The 21,262-nt window shown below is 49.2% G+C and overlaps 1 long non-coding RNA gene across 1 annotated transcript in view; it reads left to right on the forward strand.

Moving 5' to 3' along the window:
• Nucleotides 1-21,262, forward strand: part of LOC306642744 — an 838,964-nt gene that overhangs the window by 116,552 nt on the left and 701,150 nt on the right. The window lies entirely within an intron of this gene.

Below are 21,262 nucleotides of genomic sequence, written 5' to 3' on the forward strand. Positions count from 1 at the left end.
GGGAGCCCATCCTGATGGCATCATAAAGCTTCTGATGGGCAGAGGAGAGTCAGCCCCTCCTGAGCAGGAGAAGAAAACCAGTAGGAGAATATAATTCCTTCCTTATTAGTGATCCTAACCTCTGCTTCCTGAGGCAGCTCATTAGATGCCCAGTTAAATCTCTGGCTCCTTCTTTCTGCCCCTGGTGCTCTGGGGGAGGAGACAGTGGCCTGCTAGTAATGGGGAGGGGGCAGTACTCACAATACTCAGGAGAGAGATGAGCACTGGAGTGACCAGTGGGATAGCAGATGCCTGGGGAGATGGGAACATCCAGGGCTGCCCCGGCCATGTATTCCCAGTAACCAGATGCGTCCAGAGAAGCTGAGGATACCTGTGTGCACTTTAGCACTGGAGCCAAAGATCTCTGGGCACTTTGTAGGAATTCATTTTAATTAGGTCCTTCCCACACAGAAAGAGAGAGAGGGAGAGAGAATAATTTGTTCCAGAATTTGAGCACTACCTGGAGAGATTATTTCTAGCCCTAGACCAAAGGCACAGAGAGAAATAAAAGCAGAGATTTTTTAGCTTAGAAGGAACCAGGGAGGTTTGTCTGAGTAACATGTTACAGCAGTGGAGGTGGACACCAGGAGGGCTCAGTGACTGGTGCAAGGCCACCAGCAGACACCTGCATGCCCGGGGGAGCCAGGGTCTTCTCTGCATCATAATTCAGCATGCTGATCCCTGGGAGGGCTTCTCTCTCCACTGGGGTAGGTTTTCTCCTCCTCCCTCCTCCCATTTTCCCATCCAACAGTTTGATCTTTTAGCAGAAAGCTACTGAGTCAATCCTTCTTGATATTTGCTGAGGCCCTATGTTGTCAGTGGCCAGCTGGGCATCTCAGGCAGGTGGGGGGACTTCAGCACCTCTGGAGCTATAGTGCTGGGCACAGGAATCAGGAATGTGGGTGGGGTGGCTTTTTTCTTTTCATTATAGTAATGTGCACATCATGTCAAATTCACCATCTTGACCATTTTTCGGTGTGCGTGGTTCAGTGGCTTTAAATACAGTCCCAGTGTCCAGTGGCCATTACACTATGCAGAATGCCTCTCGTGAGATGAAGACTCCATGCCCACTCCATACCAAGCCCCTGACCTCCCCTCCCCCGACAGCTGGGCTTGTGCAGGTGGGTCAGTCTGGGTGGGGCCAGGAGCCAGGTGCTGTGGAAAAGCTCCCTTCCTGGAACACCCCTGCCCAGGCTCTGTCTCAGGCAGCAGCCCGTGGACTAGCTTGGTAGTTCCTTATGAACACTCCCTTCAGGTGGTAGTATGTGTGTCAAAGCCTCTTCCTAGGGATATCTCACCCTGCTCCCTGCTGCCCAGATCCTTGGGAGGCTCAGAGAGCCCCCCTTCTGCTTGGCCCTGAATTGGGGAGGTGCCTGGTGGGAGTCCTGGAGGCAGCGCTAGCCCGCTGTGCCTCCCCACGCACCTTTGACTGGAGGTTGTCCAGGACAGTGTTTTTCAATTCCTGTGGCAGCCCCAGGCAACCACTTAGTGTAAAATTGCCCATAAAAATGAACTTGAATTGCAGGCGATAAGCTGGCAGCCTGTTCTCTTATGGCTGACCCTCTCGGCTCTCCACAGGTGAAGCTCAGGTTCCGTGTGACAAGAGCAGTGGGTTCTGAGACACTCCTTCAGTGAAGTCACCATAGATTGAAAATCCTCATCCTCCAGGGCCTGAGGCCACAGGCTTCCATCAACACCTGGGAAGGGGACTCTGTTGTCCCTGGCCACTGTGTCTCCTTGCTCCTTCCTGCTGCTGAGTGCTCTGAACCCATAGAAAACCCAGGTCCAGCCTGGAGTGTGCAGAGCAGCAGGACAGGCCCTGGCCCCACCCAGGTGGACAGACTTAGCCGGGCTCCTCCCATGGCCTCCGGGACAGGCCCTCCTAGACCAGCTTCACTCATCCAAAGCTTCCTCCATGGTTTGCCGGAAAGAGGGCGTGTTCATTCCCTCATGGGCTGGATCCTATCCCCAGTCCCGAGATTTGAGGATGACTTGCTCTTGCCCCCAGTGGAAGGTGGCATCTCAGGACAGTCGCCAGGTGTGAACAGGCAGAGGGGAGGAGGGAGGGCCAGGAGTAGGGGTGCCGGCTGTCACGAAGGCTTTCTGGAAGAGGAGGCCACCTGCAAGTTAGAAATCTGGAGGGAAGTTTCTGTCAAGGAGGCCCATGGAGACCATGGAAGCAGAGGGTCGGGTTGCTGATAGTGACTGAGGTTTCTGCTGCACCTGTCTCAAGCACCACAGGAGCAGGAAGTGCTGACTCCCTTGCCTGAGTGGCAGTGACTGGCTCTGGTCTTGTCAAGACTGGCTTCCCCTGGGGAGGGGGTCTGGAGCTCCAGCAGGTCCAGTGAGGTCCAGGGCCAGTGGGAGCCCCAGGAGGGTCAGAGCCCTGCAGAGATGTGCCCAGTTCCCACTGTAGAGAGAGCCCTCTGGAAGAGGCAGGAGGCCCTCCGGAGGCAGAAAGAGCACACTATCTCAAGATTCTGACCTGAGTGAGGTGGGGGGCTGTGCTCAGAGAGGCTTCACAGGACACAGTGTCCAGGAGGAGAGCCAAGACCTTCAAGCAGTAGTGGCCCGAGGAGCCGTCACTCTCACATGGCATCCCTCTTGGTCTGAAGCTCTGTGAGATGCACCCATTTTGTTTGTCTTTTGCCAGGAGAAAAAATGAACCTCCTAGAGGCCTGTGGCTGACCAGGTTAGTGGCAAAGCTGGGAGGAGCTGTATCTCTGCTGGTGGCCCAGGACTTGAATTGCCTAGGTATTGCTGGGGTACATCTAGTGGGCCTGGGGGACAGGAGAGCTCTGCAGGTAGCAGTGTGGAATCCAACTGCCTAGATTCCCATCCCAGCCATGCTTCTTCCAGACTGTGCAATCTTAGCAAACTGCTAAACCTCTCTGTTTCCTGCTCTATAAAGGGGCATAGGACATGAATTGTTGTGATATCTAGGGTGGTTGCAGAGATGAACTGCATTGACAGATGGCATCAAAAGCAGGTGGGATGAAGTCATGAGTGGATGATGCCTCCAGGCGTGGACAGCAGCACAGACTCCCCCAGTGATTTGCTCCCACTCATCTGTCCTCAGGAGCCCTGGGGCCTGGGGCTGGGGTCAGAGGCATGGTGGGTGAGGATCAACAAGATGAAGCCCTGGGACAAGAACACAAACTACCTAAAATCCATCAGAAATGTGGGAAAGGCCACGGAGCCCTGGTGCAGGGGCCACTCCCAGGCCTGCCTGTCTTTGCCCCCCAGAACTTGATTCCCCAGGCAGGAAGGGGCAGGGAATCAGCTTTGGCCGTCCCTCTGTGGCTCTTGGTTGGGTGGGGGGAGCAAGGAGGAAGGGACAGGTATGCGCCCTGGGTTAGGTGGAGCCCTGGGACAAGAGCCAGCCTCCGTTTTAAGGGAGGACCTTTGGGGTAAGAAGCTAAAGCCCCGCAGGAGGAAAACAGCAGAGATGTCCTCAGGATGAGTGCGGAGCTCACCACCCAGTATTTCACCATGTCTCTGGAGGGGGGAGACACTTCCTGGGACGGCTCCAGCCTGGGGTTTGTGCTCTTTCTGCTTTGCTTTCTGGGCATTTCAATGAGAAAGCTTCCAAGGCATGGCTGCCCTGGAAGCCCTGGCTGGCCTTGAGGCTTCTGGTGGGGTCCTTAGAAAGGGGCTCCTTAGAAAGGGGCTCCATGAGGGAGGAGGGGAGTGGGGCCCAGGCCACGTTCCTGTTCCTCTGTCCGCCTTAGCAGCAGAGCTTCTGTCTTGGTGGGGTGCACTTTCTAGTGCAGTGGCTCAGGGAAGCCCCTCCCATTTGCCCCCTTCCCCATGCCTGGACCTTCCCTCAGGTCTTTATATCATAGTCCTGTCAAGACCATAATCATCATCAAAATGGCACCACTTTGGACAGTGTGCTCAGGGGACAGTTGGCTTCTACAGACAGTGCTGAGCCTCTGAGGCTGATCCTTTTGCAACTGGTCTAAGCCAGGAAGCCAGAAATGTAGCCCAGGGAATGATCGGTGGTGGCCTTTTTTTATTAGGGAATCATGTTCTTGTCAAAGTGGGTCTCCTCCCTGGCCTGAGGCCACCACCATGTGGACCCCTGAAGGGGAGCCTCCAGGACCTCTTCCAGCAGCAGCAGCTGAACCAGATCCAAGGGAGCTGGGCATCCCCGGAGGCAGAGGAGGGGCACATCCAGCCCGGGAGGTGCTCCCTGCCCTCAGCTGGAGCGGTTGAGAGAGGAAGAGGAGGCCTCACCCACAGCCTCCTCCTGGGGAGGCCTTCCTGGCTGCTCCTTGCTCTTCCCTGCCCGCTCCCAGGGCAGTCTTTCAAGTCTCAGTGTGTGCGCCCCAGGCCATGCTCCTCCCGTGGCTCCTGTGTTCCCAGGGCAGGGGCTCCTCCTGGATGTCTCTGTGGGCCACAGGGCCCAGCATCCAGGATGCATTCAGGAAGAGTTTGCTAAGCAGGATTAATGGAGGGACCCAACAGAGAGGATGGTCTCTGGAGTAGGCCCTGTTCTGAGGCCCTGGGCTGCTTTCTCTGGCCTGGTGGTAGGGGAAGGCAGAGGGGGTCCCCTGCAGTGGGTGACCTGCTCCCTGGCTCTGGGGCCCAGCACATGCCTATAGAACTTGTGACCCACACTGTGATCTAATGGCCATGGGAAGAAACCAGGGTGAGGAGTCAGGCTGTGGGGGCTCCCGGGGGAGGTACTGCTTTATGGGTGGGGAGTGGGGCCGAGGAACTTAAATGGGCAGCTGTTCCAATTGGGACTTGAAACCCTTCTGCAGTGAGGTGACCGAGCAGGTTGTGAGTCTCCAAGAAGCCCTGGGGCCACGGCCATGCCCTGCAGGCAGGTGAGATGAGGTGGCTTCAAGGCTCTAGCAGAGGGACCTGCTCAGTCTGGTCAAGCTGCAGCCTCTGGGTCACCAGGGGCAGCCCTGTCCCAGAAGAAAACCAGAGTCTGAGTGACCTGGCAGGCAAGGGGCAGCCCACAGCCCCAGGGGACTCTGAGCCTATTCTGTGCCTGCTGGAGCTCTTTGCCCTGGAGTGCCAGGAGCCCGGCCAGCAGAGTAGGACTACACTCTCGGAGGCAGGAGGCTTGGGACCCTTGGCTCCAAACAAACAGCGTAGATATGCTAGGACCATAGCCAGTGCTTTGTGAATTAAAGTCTCCTTCTCTGGGCAGTCCCCGCCCTGCGGGAGGAGCTGATGGCCTTGGCCAGGTACACAGTTTGGCAAGCCAGCCTGGACTAGATCTCAGTGTCCCTTGGCCCTGGCTGGACTCCCTTGTGCAGTGAGAAACCTTTACACAGGCATCCTATTCAATTCCTGTCCAAGAGTCTGCACTAACCCCATGGCCCTTTATAGCCTCTCTCCTTTCTCATCCTAGGTTAGGAATGGGGTGCGTGAGCTGGAGGCCCCTTCAGGCCCAGAGCTGATTGGGAAGGTAAGTTTCTTGAAGCCCAGACTCTCAAGGGTTCTTCTTTCAGTAACAGGGATGCCGCCAGGCTGGGGGAACTGCCCGCTCACCATGCCCCTGCCTTTCGACCTCATCTGCACTGACTACCACGGGCTGCACAGATGAAGCAGCACATGGGACTCTTCTTCAAGAAGTAAGGTGAGAGGGCTGGTGATGGCAGTGGGGGCTGGGTGACTGTGGACCCAAGCAGAAAGCTGCTCCCCTCACCCTGTGGGGCTGCCCTGCCTCTGTCCTTCCCTGTCCTGAAGCTCCCATCTCACAAGAGCTCTGCCCCCTCACGAGGATGATCACCAAACCTTGGAGAGTGGGGCATCTTCCATGGCCTCCGGGGTTGCATGGGACTGGGGTGGGGTCACCTGGATGGAGGAACTGCAGTGGGTGGGGTGGGGCAGAAATAAACTGGACGTCCCAGTGAGAACTTGGCTCTGCCCTGCCGGGTGGGGACAGGACCCTGCACTCCCCTCCCTCTGCATCCCTGGGTCTGGAGGAAGGCCAGTGCCATGGCTCCCTGTCTTTCTGCAGCCAGTGGGGTATGGGTTTAATATACCACAGAGAGCCCTGCTATTTATTACATTTGCTCCAGTCCCCTGACTATCCCACATGATTTTATTAGGGAAAAAACGTGACAGGCAGCATTATTGCTTTTATTATTAATGCCCGTTTGCCGGAGGTGGCTGCTCTGCTTTACCTCAGGGCCCACTTGTGGGCAGGTGGATACAAGATGCTCTGGGGCCTTGGAGCCTGGGGTACAGATCCACAGAGGTGAGGCCCCTGGACACATAGCCTCTGCCCCTGAGGGCGGCGAGGGAGGAGGACAGGCCTCCCACCATCATCCTCTGCCCAAGTAGTCACCTGGCAGATGAGGCATGGGGGCATTGACTCCACCAATGCAGTTCCCCCAGGACCTCACCCAGGTGGGCCCCTGGGGAGAGCAGGGAGGGACCCCACTCCAAGAAGCTGCTCCTGGGCAGCAGGGAGAATAGTTTCTGAACACTAACCGGGGACCTGGGGGCTGGGGTGTTGTGATCCCACTTGACTGGGAGTTGACACAGAGAGGTCAAGGCACTTCCTGTTGTCACACAGGGAGTGTGTTGGAGGCCAAGCTCTGCCACACAGGGCATTACCCCGACCCAGCCACTGAATAGTAGAAGGGCTCCTGGCTGGGGCAGCCCCAGCCCAGGACACAGAAGCATGACCCCTGCTCCTGATCCCTGGGGGGCAGGTGCTGAATCCAGGTCATCAACACCTTTGGAAAAGAGCCTGCATAAAACCACGAGGAGTATGCCACGCTGCAGGGCTACCGCACCAACTGGGGCTACAGGAACCTCAACCCCCAGCAGTTCATGACCATGTTCTGTGAGTGCTCACAGGGCCTTCAAGGCCTTGCTATTCCTGGCAGGTGTGGGGTAGTGGCTGGAGACAGGTGCAGCTGGCAGTCAGTGTCCCTGCAAATCTCAACAACACCTTAGCTACTTTCTCTTGGTGGGGAAGAGATGGGGTAGGTCTGTCCTGCAGAACTAGCTGTTAGATGAATCCTGTTTAAATGACCAGCAGGCCTGCATGCAGAGCTGACCAGACGGGGCCCACCAGAGTTGAGCGTTCTGCTTTGAATAGGACTCTAGAATACACGCACATACTGCCCTGTGAGATGCCGTGTACTGAAAATAACCTAACCTTTCCTGACAGCTCTGGTGGGTTCTGCCTCCCTGGTGCATGGCCCGCCCTTTGGGGGTGCTGAGGTGTGCGGGGCTCCTGCTGTTCAGTGTGGGCCCTGCTGGGAATCTGTCTACTGTCACCTTTAACTGTGACTGTCCTCACTCTGCCCTTCAACAGCATCTAACTTGTTCGAACTGGGTCTAAATTAAGAGCAAAGTCCTGAGGGGCTGGCAAGTGAAGGTATGGTCTCTCTTTAGCCCGTCAGATCTGGAATCTCTGTAAGCTCAGGCGGGCTCGGCAGACACAGTTAGCAGCCAAATAAAATGGGACAGAAAAGAGGCCAAATAAAATGGGACAGAAAAGAAGCAAGCTTTATTGGAATTTGGCTCTCAGGTGAAATTCCCAGACCCCCGGGGGTAAAGGGACCCAGAGAAAATTGCACATGGCCCTGGCTGCCCAGGGTTTTTATAGACTAGGATGGGAGGGGGTCTTGTTGAGTTACAGGTGGGTGTGAAGGGTCAGTGGAACTTTCCATCCACCTTGCTGCAAACTTTCTGGTCATCTTTGGTGGGTTGGTCTTTGTTCTAGCTGCTCAGCTTTGCCCCCTACAGTCGTCTAATTTCTGACCTAACAGTCTCCTTGGGTGCTTAACTGCTCTTTTGCCAGGTTCTAGGCTATCTCGGGGGACAATGGATGTAGGGACGAGTGGGTGGATGGAGAGATGAAGGGATGGGTGTGTGGGGGGTGATCCGAGCTCCTGAGAGCTCCACAGCTCCTCAGAGGTACTTGGGGTCCTTTGAGGGTTAGAGGCCAAGCAGATCCACTTGGATTCATTTACTGTGTGATCCCATTGGCTTCCTTTGGAAGAAAATTTGCATGGCTAAAAATAAACTGGAAGTCTGGTTTAGTCCAAGCTCTGTGCTCACTGATAAAAAAATTGAAGACCAGAGAGGAGAGGGGCCTTGCCTAGGGCCACACAGCTGGCCGGAGGCCACCCTGAGGCAGGGTGTCTCCTGTGCTGGTGCTGCTGGGACCTGGGATGAGGCTCCACCTCCTCTCCCTCCTCCTCCAGGGGAAGGAGAAGTTCCTGGGCATCCTGAACAGGTACATGGAGATCCACATCACTGTGTACTAGGAGATCCAGAGGCTGCCCAAGGTCCCCGCCTTCATGAAGATCCATGGCTCTTGCCCCAGCCTCAGTTCCATCAGCTGCTGCAAGAGGCCAAAATGAGTCCCCCAGCACACTGTCCTTGCTTGCCTGGCCACAGGTGCTGAGGGGGCCACCCCAAAAGCCAACCAGGTTGGCCGCCACCACACGGGGCCCCTTCCACATGTGGACATGACCCAATGCGCTCTGCTGCCCGAGCCCTATGTCCAGTCCTCCAGGGGACTGGCCAACATGGGATGTCCAGCAGGCAGGGGAGAGCCTACAAAGGTCAGGGGCGTGGGCAGGGCCACAGCCTGTTTAGGGAATCAGGAGCCAGGCAGACCTTTTGGAGCCTCTGAGCAGGTGGTAGGCTGGTTGAGAGGCCCTGGCTACTGTCCCATGGGGCCATTCATCCTGGATGGCTGCTTCTGCAAGTCACACAAAGAAGGATATCTCTGTGCAGTGGACAACCTGAACAACCTCACCCAGCAGCCCTGGATTCAATACCATTTATGAAGCATCTTCCAGGAGCCAGCACTGCATGCATGGCTGGCTTGGTTAGGTACGAGTTAGTGTTTTTAGGATGAGTGAGTGGAAGTCCTTTGAGGTCGGCTGTGGATGCAGGTCTGCAGCCTGTTGGGCTTGGGATCCTTCCTCTGTCCTTGCCCCTCCAGAATCGTAGACAGCAAGACCAAGCATCTACAGTGCCCCACCCAGCCCTGCACCGAGGGATGAGAGTCAGCCGCCCCTACCACACCCCTGCCTGCCTGTTGAGCTCCTGGCCCTCCCTGACCTCATGTACCCGGCCCCCTCAGCTCTTCATAGGCTTTGGCTTCCCCAATGAGGGCCTGGCCCCCCTGGAGGCCATCGCCCACATCTGCATCTTCCTGCAGTCCCGCTTCAGCCCGGTCCACAGCTCCTTCAACCAGGAGTTCTTCCCAGGCAAGCCCACCTCCAGGGAGGTGAGTGGGTGACCCAGCTGGCCCAGGAGGGGCAGGGCAGAGGCCCTGAGGTTCCTGGGGAGGGAAGTGGAGGAGTCAGGCAATGGGATAAAAGGGACAAACGGGGGGCACAGGGAGAGCCACCCCCTGCCAGTCCCGGCCAGGTGTTCTCCCAGCACCCCTATGCAGAGAACATTGGCAAGCCCTACGTTTGGACTGTGGACTACAACTCAGAGGAGTCCAAAACTGCCATCAAGGCCATCATGGAGACCCAGGTGAGACAGCCACCGCTCGCACTGTGGGGCCTCAATATATTTAGATAAATGTACCCAGACTTGGCCTGGGCTGGCAGAGGAGTCCACCTCTCTCCAGGTCAAACATATCCCTGCATCCAGCCATGTGGACTGGAGAGTGGAGCAGGGGCCCTCACTCACCAACCCAGTGCATAGGTTTTAGGGAGAGAACCTTGGTGCAGTGAACAACCTGCACAACCTTACAAGGTAGCCACGGTTTCAGAGACACTTATTGAGCACTCCTGACACAAATTGGATGCCAAGTCAATGTCTTCCAGATGAAAGCATGGAGGTTTTTCAGACCCTGCTTTAGGTGTGGGTCTGTGACCTTAAAGCAACCTGTCTCAAGTGATGATGTGCATACAGCTCTTCCGGGGATCTTGCTGACAAGGTCAGCTTTCCATTCCTGATGGAAACACTCAAGTCTTTCCTTCCTGGTCTGGAGATGAATGTTTCTAGAGGAAGTGCCCAGTGGCAAGTCACCAGGTCCTGAGGTGCCTGTCTTCAGCTCTAATGGGTGAAGCTGGAGTATGACAAGGAGGTGCACTCTGTCCCTCCATCCAGTGGGGAGATTCGCTCACCTCCTGGGAATAAGCCGAGGCTTAAACTTAAGTCACAGACTGAGTCTGGGCTCCTCTGGGGCAACCCTGAGGCAGGGTCTTAGCACAGGTGGCTTCTCCAGGAGGTGGTCCCAGGAAGGGGGCAGGTATGCCTGGAGCTCCTCACCATGGGGCCTCTGAGTGGTGGCTCCCTTCACATCCCAGAAAGGCAGGAACCTGGGGTGGTTCTCCTCCAGCTCCCACCCACCCATGGCTGCGGGCTGACCACTCCCGTGGCTTCTGGCTTGTCCCTTGCATAGGCTGAGCAGGCCATAGACAGCCCTGAGGTGGAGCATCTTGGGCAGAGAGGCCATGGGGGCACTGCCCACATCTGCCGTGGGGGCCACTCTCCGTGTTAGATGATGGCCTTTGCAGAGTTTAAGGCAGACAGGAACATGGACTCGGGGCCATGCCCCAGTAGAGGGCTGTACAACTGATTATTACAGGTTGATAGGTTTAAATAGGCCTGAGCACCAGACCAGGGCAGCAGCCTGGGGAAGGGGACTCAGTGCTAAGAACAGGCCTGGGGTGGGGGCTTGGTGTGGGTTTACTCTGATTCACTTCATGCTGGAAAGGACCTCATTGCCTCTTCTCCCCTGCCCTGCTGGCCTCCTCTTGCACAGGGATAGGGGCAGGGTGAGGACTCTTCCCCATCCCCCTGAGGTCTGGCCTGACCTCCAAGACCTATCAAGCAAAATGAGCCTGTGGGTGGCGCGTCCCCTCCCCAGACAGAAGGCTGGGCACAGGGGAGGGGCTGCGCCTGGGAGTGAATGTGCCTAGACTGTCCTGTGTGCTTCTGCTGGGACACACAGGAACTGGGGAGGTGCCTGCTCTCAGGAGGGTCGAGGAGTCTTCCTTTTCCTTGTTCTTTCCTTTGATTTTTATTTTACTTGAATATCTGTTTAATTTTGTTATTGAGTTAATTAAAAAATAGCAATAACCAGGCTGAGGATGTAGCTCAGTGGCAAAGCACTTGCCTAGCATTCAGGAGGCCCTGGGTCCAATCCCTAGCACTACAAAATAAAAGAGAGGGAGAGGGAGAGAGAGAGTGAGCAGCAATGAAGGACAAAGGATCCAGGAACCAAGGCATCAACATCAATTGCAGGCCTCCAGGGACCCTGGCCCTGCCTGTCTGCTGGCAGCCTCCTCCGTCAGGCCCCACCACCTGCTTTTCTGACAGTTCACCCCATTAGACCAGAGAGGCTCACACACTCCCATGCCCATGGACCACGAGGGAGGGGCTTGTGTGTAGACCTGGCCACCCTGGGGCTCCTGCCTCACAGGACCAGGTGTGGCCTGGAAGTCGGCATTTTAAACAAGTGCCTGGTGATGCTGAGAGTCTGCTCTAGAAAATCGATCTCAAAGCAGCTGGCTGGAGTGGACCACAGCTGCTGCAGGTCCTGCGGCCTCCAGGGGAGGGAAGGGGAGGCTGCAGGGGCCCAGAAGGCACAGAGCCCCAGGGGCCAGACCCACCCCACCCATGGCAGGGCAGGTTCTGTGCCCCTGGGCTGCAGCAGATGGGCCTGCACTGCGTCTCCATGGAGTCCAGATAGAGGCTGTGGGGTGAGAGACGGCGGTGCTGCCATTGCCCCCCTCCTCTCTTGAGGTTACCCTCCAGGTGGCACTGCAGGCCTAGCACCTGTCACCCATGGAGACTGATGCAGTGCCTACAGTCAGAACTAAAGGAGGTGTTTGCAGGCAGACTGCTGCCCCTCAGGAGATTCCGGGCAGGCAGATGGCTGGAGGGCTCCCTGCATGCAGGGCCTTTGACTCATCCCGTGACAAGTGCTTCAGATGCAGAGGGGAATAGCTCAGGCACTGCTGTCACTGCTGGAGTAGGGACCAACATTTGGAGAGCAAAGGCTCTTCTCTGGGGCTTTTTCCTTATATCCTGGATTCGTCCCTGCCAGAGGCCTGGTGGCCTGCTGGGGTAGTGCTCAGAGGTTGTCTGGACCCTGACCCAAGGGCTGCAGGGTCCTGTAGGGGGTGGGGGAGGAGTGCAGGATGGGACAGGCCTGCAGAGTGTCTGGGACAGAGGGATGCTGGGGTATCCTGGGACTCTAGAACAGCCTGGGGACATCCTAAGGTCATCGTGTGAGGAAGAAGGGCTGCGGGCTCTGGCAGGACTGTTTGGTTTCACCACCAGGGCTAAGGATCTCATCTCTGAGGTGACTGGCAGGAAGATAACATCACTGGGGATTGAGCTAGACTGGGCCAGGCAGGATGTCCACACTGTGGGGCTTGGGGAGGCCGATGGCTAGAGCCACACTTCTCTGAGTCACAGTAGGTCGAGGTCAACATCGTCACTGCTGCCTGCTGTCTGTGGGCTCCTCCAAGGTGGTTCTGTGCTTTGTCTGCAGGTGAAGCCCAGGAAGGGTTTGGGGAGGGGGTATCTTGTCCCTTGGTTACCTTCACCTCTTGTACCCTAGCCACTCTGCCCACATACCTGGGTGCAGGCTGCTGCATGACCCTGAGACCATTAGGTTGCATGTGGCCTCCTGTGTAGTGTGCTTGTAACCATGCACGGCCTGGGTAGGTGCTTTCCAGATGCCACCCAGTCTCATCCCACTGGGAGCATGCTGCATCCCTCCGAGTGAAGGTGCACGTCTTGGGGAGGGAACAGCTGAGCTTTTCCATCCCACAACCATTTCCTGAGTGCCCACTGCATGCCAGGCACTGTACCAGACTCTGGGGGACAAGCTGCAGTCCCTGCCCTCAAGGGGCCGTGGGCTCCTGAGAGAGATGGAGTGTGGACAGGAAGCTATGGCAGGGATCCTTATAAGGGAAAAGAAAAACTCAAACTATCACTGTTTGTCAAAGACATGATTCTGTAATTTGAGGATCCAAAAAATTCCATCAGAAAACTTCTAGAATTCATAAATGAATTCACAAAGCAGCAGTATATAAAATCAACAGTAATAAATCTAATGCATTTCTATTCATAAGTGATGAATACTCTGAAAGAGAAATTAGAAAAATTACCCCATTCACCATGGTCTCAAAAAAATAAAATTTTGGGGAATACTTATACCAAAAGAGATGAAAGTCCACTATAATGGAAACTACTAAAGACTAAAGAAAGAAATGAAAGAAAACCTTAGAAGATGGAAACATCCCACATGCTCTTGGATAGGCAGAATTAATACTGTCAAAATGGCCATGCTACCTAATATATATATTTCAGCATTTTTACACATACTAAGGAAGACATAATCACAAAGAAAGATATTGGAGAAAATAATAAAAATACAGTCCCTTGGTTTTTAAATTTTTTCACATCAAAATATTTTGCTGCAAATAATTTTTTTTCTTTCACAGTACTAGAGATTGACCAGGGCCTAGTACATGCAAGTGCTCTACCACTGACCTACACCCCAAAACACTTTTTAAATCCCATTTTGAGACAGGGTCTTGTTAATTGCTGAGACTGGCTTCTAACTTGCAATCATCCTCCCTCAGACCCCTGAGTAGTTGGGATCAGAGGTTTGTGCCACTGTGCCCAACTTGAAATGACTTTTTAAATCCACACAGTACTCTCTAAACAACATTTGAATCTATTGCAAATTTGTTTTTGAAACAGACCATTATTTAAAACATGTTTCACACTCACTTCATCAAATCTGGCACTTCAGAATACACTGTGCATTGGTGAACTATGTGATGCCATCTTTATACTACAAGGGAAAAAGCACTATTGCAAATGACAAAACTCAAAATAGAACAAAAACAGGGAAGCATTCTACAATGTTATCTATAAGAACAATACCCTCCATAGACTACAATGCAGTTGACAATTTTAAGCACTTTTACTTCTAAAGAATTGTCACAGAAAGAAATGGCTCCAAGCTTCCCCAGACACAGCTACACTATCTGTCCTTCTCATCACATTAGCAGTGACACAACCTACTCCAGACAGTCCCAATGGCTTCCCCCTGTGTTCCCTAAGGTCAGTCACATTCATAATCATGCTTCTGTTACACAATCAGTTGTAATTATTTCAAGGGCCAGTGTGGATTGCTGCATTTTCCAAACAGGTTTAAGTCTCTGTGGTTACTCAGAGGTTTCCCAGAGTGCCCATCCCTAGACTGAGCTGTCATACCCAGAACAGCCCATCTCCCCATAAACATGTGGCCCATGCATCTGATATCCATGGAAGCACACTTACACAAACCACACAAGTGAAACTAAAAACCAGAACGCAATAAAATGCTGGCCCAGCAACAGTGAATGGGAATTATAAAATGCTAAACTCTCCTCTAGGAAATATTGCTGCCATAGCCCTGCAGTGCTGAACAGGTTTGTGTTTTAGCTTTTCCCACACTCATCCACTCCCATTATGTCTGCAGCTCTTTCTTCCCCTTTTGTCCAGCACTTCACATTGCTGCCACCTGCTCCCTGGTGTTGTCACAATCACTACAAATTTTATCAACAACCTCATAAGTGACAGACATCTATCAGTTGAGGGATCCTCTTGAAACACTGCAAGAAAGGCCATTCCAACCCCTATTTATATGCCTGGATAATCTGTTGCTACAAACACTTTACTTACTTACGTCCAACATCAAGAAAAACATCAAGAGGTGTATGAATTTCTTTTGTACACTGTGGTCCCTGGAGTGAGAGAAACTCTCCATATTTCAGGTCTGTGACATAGGCAAGTCATTCAGGATCTCCAAGCATTAATTCCTAAAATGAGAATGAATACTAATAATTTTGTAGTGAAGGAAAAATGAGTTACAATATTACAATACTGCATAATCCCTACTAAATGATTTTATCATTGTTTTTATATTTGTTTCATTATTATTACCAAAAATAGGATGATTTTGATGTTACCACTGTTTTTATTTTTACTGCATGATTGCCAATTTAACTTTTCCTCAACTACACACAATTGTCATACATTATTTCCAGAGTTAACCAATTAATTTTCTAGGACAAAAGTTAATGTTTAATACCTACTAGAGACTTACAGTTCTGAGAAGCAAATGAATCATCTTTGAAGCAATCATTCTATTCTCTTTTTTGAACATGATATTTAATGGGTTTCTACTAATTTACTTTGGTGTTAAAGAACTGTCTTCTCTATGCCTAGTTACTGCTGCTTTCATGGTTAACAAACTGCACTCATGCAGTTCTTCAAACTGACTCTGTTCTCTCCACACTACCTATGCACACATGCTCCTTGGTGCTGTCTCGCCAGCCCTTGGGTGAAATCCAAAGTCCCTTTAGCTTACCTGCTTATGTTTAAATAATGAAAAATCCACTGGTTCTCTCCAGACACAAAATGAAGCCTGGTTATGGTAATTACATTGCCAATCCCAGGTTAATAGTCAAAACAAGACACTGCATTGAAACATGAACTTTCTCCCAGGAACAGCCAGGCTTGCTGAAATCCTGCACAGCCAGGCCAGCAACAGGATGTAGACTTTTTGATTGGAATTTGGTATATCTATCTCCTCCACCAGACCAGCCTAGTGATGGTGTCTTCTGACCACTTCAACTCCAACAGCTACCCTGAGAGTAAAAGAGGAAGAAAATATCACTTGATGGATGATACTCTTCCCTGAGCCCACAAGGATGCTGTCTGGACTGGAGATGTGTTTAGAGGGGACTCCTTCAAGGTCATTCCCTGCATTTTCCAGGGCCCTGCTCCTGTATGTTTCCTGGCTGGTCCTCACAGCTTTCCACTCTCATGGGATAGAACTCTTGCTGTCACCATTTATTTCCCAACCTCAGGGCTCTCAAGCTATAGTCTATCTTTGGACACTCTGGTGGGAAAGCACTTATTCCCAAGTCAACCTCTTCAGTGATAATGGGGACTTCAGGTCAATTTACCTCTAGATGGCTCAAATATGGTAAGAAAATAGTCTCTGATCCCCAAATGTCAGAAGGAATGCAGGCAGGTTCTCACAGTTGGTTCCCAGATTGGAACTGTTATAAGAAAAACTGACAACAGTAGATTTGGAAAAGCTTGCAGTAAAGAAAAAGAAAAAAAAAAAAAAAACAGTTCTAATACCAGGTTGCCTCATCATTAACTGCCTCACCACTGCAGGTTACACTGAGTCAGAAAAGAGGAAGCTCCATCTGGAAACCATCTGATTGGCTGCAGTCAGCACATTTGACCAGAGGCACGTGGTCAGATCAGTTTCAGCATGGGATTGCCTGAAGCTGCCCTGCTGTGATTGCCTAAGATTTAGTTGCTCATTTACAAGGGAATTCCTATAGTTAAGATAGCTTACACCTTATTTGCATATCAAGATAGTTTACAGTTCACGCTATATGGAAGGCACTTTGGGACAAACTTTATCACCCAAGTATGGAGACCAGCTTGGAGCAAATTTATTTCAGTTTAACAATTAGCATCATTTTGTTCATATTTTTAAATCTTTGAGAGAGTGACCAAAAATTTATCATAGACACTGACATTATCTTTTACAATCATCAAAATAGAACTGCTTGAATTTAATACAGACTTCATAGGTTCCCAATATCAAGTTATTTAGATGAGCTGGGCATAGTGGAGCATGCCTATATTCCTACCAGTCAGAAAACTGAGGCAGGAGGATCCCAAGTTCAAGGCCAGCCTCTGGAACATTAGGACTGGAAGCAAATTCAGGAGACCTTAAAAAAAAAAAAAAAAAAAAAAAAAAAAACGGGAGATGAGACTCAGTGGCAAAGCACACCAAGGTTCAATCTCTGGTAATGCCATTGCCCTAAAAAGGAAACTAGATGTCTAACCATGACAAATCCATGGGATGTGCCAGGACAGCAGTGCATGAGTGTTTGAACTGAGTACATGATACAGTATCCTCCACAGCCTGGGGAATGTCGTGCATTCCTCTTATCATTACAAGGAAATGTGACACAACCCATTCACTGGTGGCCCTGGGCCTCCAATTCTGTAATCATCATGTAAAATCCATTCTTTTACATCACAGAATTAACATCTGATTCTCTGTTTTATTCCTATGATTTAAAAATTAGAAAAACATAACAAATAAAATTAATAAGGTTGAAATTCTATTTTAAAAATCGCATTCATTTACTCAATTTTTCTCTCTTGAAACAAAATCATTTTTAGCTTTTAATTCACTAAAAAAAGAAAATAAATGGCACAGACATTAATGTGAAGCAATAATGGTTTTGGCAAAAATGCATAGTGGAGTAACTTAATACAAATGCTTGAGACAAGAATTGTTTCACACTTCAGAATTTTCAATTTTGGAATATTTAAACGTATTTTACCTGTTGAACATCCCCAATTCAAAAAGTTAGAAGTTAAAAAGTTCCAAAATCTAAGTTTTTGAACACTGTTATGATGTTCACAAAATATCAGATTTGGGATCATCTTCTATTTTCATTTTCAGATTGGGTATGCTTAAACTGTATGTAAATTTGGCATATGAACCCTTCATAAATTTTGTCTTCATTCTTGTGAACTTGAATTCCTAGGAGCTCCTGGCTCTGTTTCCCTCTCTAGTTCACAAAATACAGTGAGAATTGTCCAACAGGATGCAATATATGATATTGTTAGCAGATCAAAAACTCCAAACTTGGATCCTAGAGGAATATGTGCAGGTGGAAATCCAATGAAGGGCATAAAACCAGCAGGAGAAGGGACACAGCTGACACTGGGTTCATCTACTCACAGTAGTTTTAAAAGGCAGTAAGAGCAAACAGGAGGTGCAAGTTGACCCAGAATACAATCACCAGTGCTGCAACTGTAGCTCTTCCAGGTGGTTCTCAGTGGTGGCAGTGGGAAGAAAATACATTGGACAAACATTTTCTCTGTACCCTACTGACCTTTGGAATGCAGTCAAAGATTTCAGCTTTATGCAAGTGTTTTCCTTTTGCATTGCAGGGAGGGAAATTTCACACATACCCCTCTCCTCTGTGAAGTAGTAGCTTCTCATTTATATCACCTAATTATTTCATCAAATGCACCCAAGGGCACCTGCAGAGTGCTGGTACCTCCCTGGGTGTGGGTGACACTCACTATCTCCTAAAGGGCAGGAGGAGTCCCTATACAGTTCTCATTGGCATGGGGGTTTTTTTTTGTGTTTTATAGCAAGCTCCTGAGAGTGCTCTTGGGTATCCAGACTCTAGAAACGTGGTCTATTTCTCTTTGTTCATTAATATAGTTCACAAGGACATATAGTGTAGAAAGGATGCTTTAGCTTCTCCCTGAGCTGAGATTTTATCTTATCAGTTTTTGGAGGAGTCACACTTCCTCTACTTATTTTTATTGTAATTACTATTACATAATAATTGTATAGAGAAAGGGAACTCACTGGGATATTTCCACACTTGCATACATGGCCCTCACACCACCTCCTCCAGCACTTTTTCCAATCCCTAGCAATCTTCTACTTTCAGATCTTTCTTTCTATGTTTCCACATTTGAGAGAGAACATGCAGCACTTGTCTTCATGTCTCTTTGTGTCATTTCAGTTAACACAATAACTTCAGTTCCATCCACTTCCCTGGAAATGATAGGACTTATTCTTCTTTATGGTCCAATAATAGTCTGTCATATATATGTGTATTTATATATATATATGAAGAAGGTATGTGTACATGCAAATAAGATTGAAAATATGTACATATGTATATAAAGTATACATGTATATACATATATACATATATAAAGTATATATGCATACATACATAGACATACACCTATATACGTATATATATATATATATATATATATATATATATATATATACATGCTCACACACACCCACATATGTGTAACCACATTTTTTCTCCATTCCCCTGATGATAAGACACCTAATTTGATTCTGCACCTTAGCTATTGTGAACAGTGCCACAATCATCATAGGTATGCAGACATCTCTATAGGCAGACTTAATTTCCCTCAGATAAACACTTAGATTTGGGACAGCTGAGTCATATAAAAGTTCTATTTTCAGTTTTTTGACACACCTCCAACCTATTCCCAAAGTACATATACTAAATTACATTCTCACACTGTATACGTGTTCCTTTTTATCCATATCTTAGTCAGCATTCATTAATTTTGATATGATAGATATTCTAACCAGAATAAAATCAAATCTCATAATTTTGATTTGTGTTTTCTTGATGGTTAATGATATTGAGCATTTTTCATATGTTTATTGGTCATTTGTATTTCTTCAAACAAGTGTTTATTCAGATCATTTTCCCACCTTATTGGTTTATTTGTTTTAAGTAGTTTTGAGTTTTAAGTATTCTATATGCTGAGAAAAAATAATTGACAGCCTACACACAGCCCTTCTTGTGGGAGACATCTCATTCCTGGGTGCCCCCCTCCCCCAGCAGAATCCACAAGAACCTGGTCTTCCAACTTCTCTGTTGAACCAAGTCCACTCATCCTCTCATGTGACTCATGTCCCATCAACCTGTGAACCTGCTCCTTCTCATGTGAACCAGCTCACATGAAGAAACTCTCCCTATCTCTCATCTTCTAGAAGATTTTCCACTGCCTGGAGACCCTGTTCTCTAAGAATCAGCCACCTTGAGTTACCCAACCAGCCATGTTGCAGCCCTTCTTTACCCTCCCCTGGACACAGATTTGGAACACCTACCTGTGTGCAGTAAGGATGTTCTACAACTGAATCCTCACCTGACCCCAACAGTTTATTGGTTGATTTTATTTAATCTTCATATCACTAATTTCTTACACCCTGAGGAAAAAAGTTTGGTCAGTAGTTATTGTTAAACTGAAATTCCTGAGACCAAGGATATTTTTCTGTCCTTTCTACCCAAACGGACTTGTAAATCTAATACAATCTTGATCGAAATCCAAACAGGCTTTCTTTTGTAGAAATTAACAAGCTGATTGTAAAATATATGTGGGACTTCAAATGACCTAGAATGGCCAAAACAATTTTTGTTGAAGACCTAGGATTTATATTACCTGATCTCAGGGATGAAAGAATAATGAAAGTTAGATTAATCAGTTGTAGGATATCAGCATGAAGGTTGGCATACAGACCAGTGGAGGTAAAGAGACAGCTCAGAAACAGATCCACAAACAAATGATCATCTGATTTTCAAAAAAGATTCTAAGATGATTTAATGGGAAATGAATGTTTTTCCAAAAGACAATAGAAGTGACTATCCTTATGGAAAAATAATGACCTATAAATTTCATCTCACATCATGTGTAAGAGGTTGGATTGTGATCCACCAAGATGGACATCTAAGTCATAGGCTCCAGCATCTGCATGGATTTCAGGTCAGTCAATGTACAGAGGAATGAAAATCCTTCAAGTTGAGCACACTCCTCAGGATAAAAGGTGCTCTGTTTGAATGGCTTAGAGATATTCTAATCCAAATTCTCTGTCCTTGAGGTCAGGAGACATTATTTTGTTATAATAACCTTTGGTAGTAGTGGATTCTGTGATATAAGAAAGATGTGATCTGCACATGCACAAAGCTAACTGTAATATGTAACATAGGTAACATGATATGACCCTGGAATAGATAATAACCTGGATTGGATTCCCATGGAAGCCACGTTTCTCTCTTTTCCAGTTTGTATGCTTGCCTCTTTATTATCTCTCCCCTTAAGCCTTATAGATGGACTCCAATTAACCTGTAGAAGTATCTGTAAGAAAAGACCATGCGCTTGGTTAAGGGACTGTCCCAAAGGCAATAATATCAAGGTTTTCAAATGAGATTGTCCTGAATTTGTTGGGCAAGCTTTATATTCAATGACAAGTGTCTTTACACAATGAGGGGGAGAGACAGATGAGAGAGGAGAAAAACAGGAGATATCCAAGGAAAGAATTGAAGGAAGCCTATGGTTATGCTTCCATAAGCCCAGAATACCTGCAGCCCAGCAGCTCAAAGAGGTTGAGAGGACTCTCCCTCAGAGCTGACTGAGGAAGTAGGGACCTGACAACACCTTGGTTTAGGTTTTGGGCCACTGGCCTGAGATTGTAAATGTCTGCTGTTAGGAGTCACCTTGTGTGTAATCATGTGTTACAGCATCAGCAGAAAAATAACAGAATACACAAAAATTCATTCAAATGTGTGATAGGCCTAAGTTTAATCTAGGACAATAATCTAATCTAGAACTATAAAGTTCACACAACAAAACAGGAAAAAGT

The sequence above is a fragment of the Sciurus vulgaris genome, assembly GCF_902686455.1.
Source record: "Sciurus vulgaris genome assembly, chromosome: 13".
NCBI lineage: Eukaryota > Metazoa > Chordata > Mammalia > Rodentia > Sciuridae > Sciurus > Sciurus vulgaris.